This window comes from Bactrocera latifrons, unplaced genomic scaffold, assembly GCF_001853355.1.
Source record: "Bactrocera latifrons isolate USDA-ARS-PBARC rearing strain unplaced genomic scaffold, ASM185335v1 scaffold_69, whole genome shotgun sequence".
In the NCBI taxonomy this organism is placed as follows: domain Eukaryota; kingdom Metazoa; phylum Arthropoda; class Insecta; order Diptera; family Tephritidae; genus Bactrocera; species Bactrocera latifrons.
Window position 1 is genome coordinate 1,222,869 of NW_017537367.1, and position 7,879 is coordinate 1,230,747.

Below are 7,879 nucleotides of genomic sequence, written 5' to 3' on the forward strand. Positions count from 1 at the left end.
TGTGACACAATTGCGCGACCAACACATTGTCACAAGTAAAGTGGCGAGCATACGAAATAATATTGTACACTTCGCCATGAGAGGTTGTAATTAGTGGAGGAAACGGTGGCAAGGCGTTGCATGTATTTAAAAATGTGTTATTAAAACAACATATAGCCAAAAGACAAAAACAATTGTAACTACGGCAATGGCGTTTATAATTATGGAGATAAATACAGGGACATAAACGTGCATGTAAAGGGTTTACACATATGTATATGCGTATATGCATGTGTGCATACCGACAATGAGACAAGTTGGTTTAATAGCGAGCCATACGCAATTATATGAATATTCAACGTGACCGAGGATAGCGTTTTCCTGAAACACTAAGGATGTGAYTAAATGCAGCTGTAATGTCACTTGTAGTTATAAGTTTAATTATAATTGTATTGATTTGTAATTTATAATTTATAATTTGTAATTTGTATTTTGTAATTTGTAATTTGTAATTTGTAATTTGTAATTTGTAATTTGTAATTTGTAATTTGTAATTTGTAATTTGTAATTTGTAATTTGTAATTNGTAATTTGTAATTTGTAATTTGTAATTTGTAATTTGTAATTTGTAATTTGTAATTTGTAATTTGTAATTTGTAATTTGTAATTTGTAATTTGTAATTTATAATTTGTAATTTGTAATTTGTAATTTGTAATTTGTAATTTGTAATTTGTAATTTGTACAACTTTTTGAATTTAGTTTTGATTAATACTGATTAATCATATAATAACGTTGTGGCAATTAGTATTGTTTATAAATGATTAAAAGGTAAGAGAAATTCAATCGGCATACCCTTATGCTTATGTGCTTAATACTTTTAAGTAAAACCTTACGGTATTTTTTATATTTTATTAGGGTGAAAGTAATTTTAATTATAACCATTATTGCTTTCTAGGAAAATTCTCATTATACTTTGGTAATATCAATAAATTTTAAAGTACTTATTAATTAATCATTACAGTAATCCCCACACAGTTTATTTACTTTGGTAATGCCAAGAATGCATATTGTTATCTAAGGCACTTTTAATTTCTGCGCCTTTAAGTTAGCTAATTCCAGTAATTTGTAAAGTAAGCATTACAGTAATCACTACATCAATTACTAACTATTGTTATACCAACCATCATTCTTATTTTTTTWAAAAATTCTCACTGCATTTATTTTATTCGAAAATTGGCTTGAAAATCCGAAAATCGAGTTACGGAATATAAAAAATCCGAATTCGAGTAAATTTTTTTTCGAATCGAGYTACAGAATAGGCCCCCTGTAATGTTTTATATGAGTACATAGCCGCGAAATTCAAAAAAACAAAAAGCCGGAAGGGAAATATTTGACAACCTAATATATGAATTTGCTATGAAAATTTTCATATCTTCAATGATTGTGTTTTTGAAATGCATAGTAGAAAAGTAACCCCATAATATGGGTTTTTTGAACAAACAAAGTAAAAGTGACGTTTTACGAATAGATCTAAAACAAAGCAAACAAAAGTTACAACCCAACACAAAGCAAACTGAGCCGGAATAGCTACAAATATAGTAGATTATAAACATATAGGTAGTACATATACAGATAAATGTACTGCTGCATTTGTGTGTGTGTCACTGTATACGATTCTAAAGAAATTATATTATTATATTATTATTATAATAAAGTGGCAATACGCAAATGCAATAGTGGCTGCAGTATTCAACATCTGTACTCACCTACACATATACGCACACAAAGGCGACAAGCGACAATAAGCCGAGGTGAATTGGGCGAGAAATTGGCGAAATGCAACAGTAAAGTCTCCATTATGAATATAGCTGCTGTGGGTGTGGTTGTGGTTATAATGACAGTATTGTTTTTGTTGTAACATTTCAACAGTTAACTGTAACTGTGACAAAGAACAACAATATCAACAATGACACACGACAAATGCAACTATAATAAATATATGAAATTCATATAATGATACAGCTTGACGCTGTCAGCAATGACCGATGCATGGGCGTGATTTTCAACAGCGCACAAATTTACTTACACATTTACACATTTTAAATGTATACTCGTACAAATATGTATTCGCATGCTTTCGTTGGAGTGTAAATTTGTTTACAAGTCCATACGTATATATGTGTAAGTGTGCGCTGTTAATCTCACACTTGCAAGTTGTTTAATGCAACTGTTAACGCCAACCCATCAAACACACAAATACATTTGTATTCCCACATTTAATGTCACATACACACACACATATGTGATGCGGTTTACATGACGTATGAGTGACAATTGACAATGTAGTCAAGCACCTATGCGAAAATTCATCACTTATTTGACATTTTATATAAGTATTTATGCATGCGCAAGTAATGAGTACTGTTTGTGTGACTGCGTTTGCATGCAGCGCATATTTAAGTGTGTGACAGCAGTTATGCAGTTGACAGCAAATTGGGTAATTAACTGTAGGTTAAGTGAAAGACGCATGGATACTTGTAATTATTATATAAACATTTAAATGCATATATTTATTTAAATATTCGTATCAAATATATGCATGTGCAGTTATGCATTTCTTCYTTATATGTGAAATGTTATTCTTTGAATGATGGTTTAATTAATAACTTTGATATTTCGAAGCCAACCCAATTATAGGGCAACGAACAAACGAAATCGTAAATCTAATGACGGTTAACTGTTTAAGCTTAGAATTCTAGGAAAAGATTTTTAACGACTGTCAATGGTAAATTTCATATGTTAAGAACATGACATATTCAAAAGCACTTCACATGGCGGTGTGGTAAGTAATTATAAAGCTAACAACAGTCACATAAAATTCAAAATAAGGTAACATCACTTTTCTTTAGTTTTCAGGCGAAGGAAAAATAATATAATAAAATCCATAAATTTTGAAAAAAAAAAACATTTTCAGTATTGGTTATAGAATGGTTATGCATTGTTTGTCATACGCTCATATTGAAACAAAATTACAGTTTTGCTAGTATATATGTGAACAAATTAAAARGTATCAACAAATTTTCCAGTCATCATACTATAGAATAGCTATATATTGGCTATCATGTCTGACAACGATTCAAACAGTTTTTTATATGTATATTTCTTGACGTATTTAAATCGTATATATGCTCATTATACTTGCCAAAGTGATGCTCCAACTTCTTTAACTCGCCCAAACAATATGAAAACTGAAACCGGGTAATCTTACTCTACCGCAACTTTTGCCTATGGGAGTAGGTTGATAAGCTACAATATTTTTTCCTCAATTCGACTCAGAAAAGAAGAAATAGTTCAACGCAGACAATGCAAACACCATGATTCAACAAACACCGACCACGTGTCTACATTGACACAAGTTGGAGTGCAACCAAACACTTCACATTCTTGAGACTTGCGGAAATACATTGACGCGTTAGCAAAAGTTTATTTTAAAAAATATTAGGAAAAAACTTACCATCCTTTGTTAGACGAAAACGTCCATAGATAACAATCATGTTTGGCAGTTTATTAAGGATTTACATGGATTTTATTGGGTAAAAAACAGCTTTTTCAATATATTATTCTGATATAAAAAATKAAAAAATACACTATTAACAAAGAAATTCTGAAAATTTTCGAAAAAAAAATATATGAAACTCGGCTATTGGGACGGCATTTCCGGTGATACCTCGGAAAAAAACGCGCCCGCGTTTGCAGGATAACTCTTTACAGGTTCAACTAAAATAAAAAAATACTTGTCTTAGTTAAAAATTTAGCTTAGAACTTATACGAAAGAAAACAACTACAAAGTGGACTTTTGGCAGACATTTATACAAAAAAATGTAAATTTCGCAACATTTTTTGTTTTCAAACAGTTGTTATCGAAAAAACAATCCCTTGTAATCCCTTGTATCTCAAAGACCTGTAACCGWCTTCGAAAACACCGTTTCTAGAAAAGTACATTTACAGACGGCTTACTTAGCCAAGCTAGACTAGAGCGCACAAGCTCTCAAGGCTGCACCTCCGAAACAATTACTCAGATCAACTTRAAAATTTAGAACGATGTTTTAGAGGTGTTGCAGAATTTAATAAGAGAATAGATGTTTTGAAACCCGTAAACTCATGTAAMCCCTTAAATTATTTTATAGGTAATAGACTCGCTTAATTTATAACTATATTTAAAATTAATACATATTTTCATACTCTTGCAACATGTTACTGCATACAGTGTTTGTCCGGAAGTAATTTAACTGATTTTCTTCCGCCGCGACGATATTTCGGTGACTGATGAAGACCGTACTGGGAGATCTGCGACGATACTCATTTTGCTTTTTGCCATCAAAGGCATCGTCTATCATGAATTTGTTCCTCCTGCGAAGAGTCAATCGGGTCCGACAAGAAATTGCACCACGACAGCACCCCGGCTTACACCACCTTTCTTTTGAACAACTTTCAAATCCAAGGCCGACATCCCAACGCTTCCGCAGCCGCCTTAAAACCCAGATGTTGCGCCTGGCTTTTTTTGTTTCTCTGCCTGAAAAGGCCGATGAACAGCAAGCATTTGAGATGATAGATGGGATACAAGCAGCATGTACGTCGGCTTTCAAGGCTATTCCGGGAAATGCCTTCCTTGATGCCTTCAATGCTTGGAACCAGATTTGGCAGCGCTGCATCGACGCAGAAGGAGCATATTTTGAAAGTTTTTAAAGAATTGTAACGATTGGTTCAAAAAATTTTTTTAAATCGACTCAGTCCTATAACATTCCGGACAAACCCTGTAAAATAATATGTTTTTGAAAAAATAGGGACAAAGAAAATTCTATTTAGGAGATATGGTTAGACACTTGTTTGTATGCTAACTGTAACTGTACTTAAAGGTTTGGTCTAAAAAACAAAATTCTTGAGCTCTTTTGAAATCGTTCAGTCTAACAAAAGTCCAGACTGCCATAAGTGTAAATAATTAACTAAATAATTGAATATTGTACAGGATCATTTAAGAAGTTATTTCATTAAATATATTTGAATAATTCATATCAAAGTACTGATACTGAAAGTTTTCACCRTACAAGCTTAACCGTCTTGAGTTTCTAATATCGTAGAAAGCAAGTTATGCGTTCTTAGAATGACTGTTATATTGCTTCAGGAATTCTTACGCATAAGCTATAAAAATTCACTTAGGCAGTCACATTTCAAAGTATGTTTACAAAAATACGGGGATATTTCAATACGAGTACCGCAATTCAACAMTAGTGTTGGTGGTGAGTTTAGGTGAGCACGGAATGAGAGGAAATGGGCCACCAACACAGAAAATGCATGGAAAATTGCAAATTTCAAAGCAAAGCAGTAAAATCCCTTTTATAGATAATCATAGTTATTGAAGGATATACGAATAATCAAAGCTTTAGCTGTTATGTATATCTGAAAGACTTTTAGCCAAACGATTTTATTTTCKTCCCACATTCATACATATATATACCAACAAAGTGAGAAATCATTATATGCAGCAAGGGAAAATGTCACATATAAATGAATGTCTACAAAATGTGATGCTAATGCATGGAAATCTGCTGAGAATTGCATTATTTTCATTTTATTTTGTTCGCGTGTCATACTATATTGCTTACATACAAACACATACAGAGGGGATACGTAAAAGCACACACACACAGAAACATGTATAGATCTCAATGGGGTTGCATGTATTCAAAGACGAAAAGTTTATTTCGTTCGTTTGCGAATTTTTGGCAYCGAACCGCAAAACTAAACCAAAACCAGCACAAATGGGAAAAGTGTGCGATGAAAGAGAATTGGAACGAAGCGAAAGCGGCGGCAGTCAAAGGTAAAAAAGGCGGAATTCAACAAATACCCGTTGAGCCGAAACCAAGTCGCGTTTTTGCGAAGCCTAGCAAGCACACATACAAATAAACAAACACATTTCAATGTATATTAATATATATATGGCTGTGTGTGCATGAGTCCCCAAGGGGATTCCAACAGGCCACAGAGCCAGCAAAAGCAACAAACGTAGAAGCACGCCAATAGCACAGACAAATATCCACATGCACGCACACACACACACACCGACCGACTGTGCTTTGGTAATTCGTTTGGGGTCGGATGGCAAACGGGCTGTCTCACATAATACTTAAACGGACTACAGTTGGATCAGTGATGCCAGTAAAAATGCCTCTTTCGCTTCGGCACAGCGTCGGCGCACTGCATCAAATCGATTACCGAAAGGATTCAACATTCCACAGCACATATGTGTGCATGCACACATACGCACACGCAAAAAACCGAAGTSACGAACAGCGAGAAATGAAACGAGAACAATGACAGCTAGCAGCCAACCGTTGAGGTTGGCGGCAACGAAGCTGAAACACGACGTTGGAAGTTGTATTCAACAACTGTGTATTGACACGCAACGCCTGTTTCACTTTCATGACAYTCCAACTGCGAAATAGCGAAACAATGTTGAGTAACGGTATGCCGGAGTTGAAGGTATTCGAATTTGAGCAAAAGAGAGAGCGTGAACAGAGTACATTGTAGGTGAGAATGAGAGCGAGAATTCGTAAATATTTTATGAGAGTAATCTGTGGTGAGGGGAGAGAGTGCGAGCGCGATGATTTGTGTGAAACGAGCGAGCGAGCGACTGAGGCACAGTATTTCATATCGCAGTATACGTTTATCGAAGTTCGACTATCAATAGAGAACGCTTCTGAATTTTATAAGATTTTCGAATAACGAGAAAGCGCCAAGTGAATTTACGAAAAGCGAACAGCGCTGATTGAATAAAAAAAAAAGCAAAAAGGAAAGATATGGATAAAACCGAAGGCGTTAAGAAATAATATTCAGTTATGAGTTTAAGCTACAAAATAGATTTCATAAAGCAATAGTACTATCAAATGCTTCTAAGATTAAGCAAAATTTTATTTTCGAATTTCGAAAACCGTTACAAAACACTTCGCATTGGCGAAAKCTATCCATATAGCTACGTTTTCAAGCCTTTCAGCATTCACGCTTCGCGCTGCAAGAGTCCTTTTCTTCACCAGTAGCTGTTAGTTCTCAACTGGTTAGTATTCAGAACTGCCATTCGTATTGAACCGAAGCATTGTTTGGCATCGTCGGCGTCGCTGTCGCCGTCACAGCTGACGATGAGCGTACAACTCGCAGCTTGACTGGCTGCTGCCACGGACTGTTGGCCGCTGTGTGTTGGGACCGTGTGTGTTTGGACTTGGCTATGACGATTTTGCAATTTTGGCCAATACGTTGCGTTTCAGTAAGAAAAGCGTCGCCTAACGGTTTAGTACGTACGCTTTGCGTTTTAAGTTGGGGTAATTTTGCGGTTTGTTCGTGCGTTCGTAGTTTTATCACACGATATCAAAGGAAATATAAATAATGCATTGTAATTGAAAATCGCCAGCAAACAAAACAAAAAAAATCAAAAAACGAAAATATACATACATACTCATAAATAAACAAAMGAAGGCGTAATAATGAATGGCATGATGACAGCGCGTAAAAGTAACACTTGACTGAAGTTTGTTAGTTTTTATGATTTATATGTTTTATGCTTGCATCGCCGTTTCGCCGAATAAATGTGATTACGCTCGGTTGCATTTCAATGGCGGAAATCAATTGATTTAAACAATGAAGCAGTAGCTTAACGACAACAACAAAATGCATATTTTTTTTTTTGTTTTTGTTTTCAGGCAGTGTAAAATAGCGAAATGAAAACTCAATGAGAAATCAATTAATTTAGCGCTGATTCAGTTGAATATCTAAATGACCAAAATAATACTTCTCCGTTTATTACGTTGAGAGGTCAATATTTTGTTTATATACCGGCAGCATTGTTTAA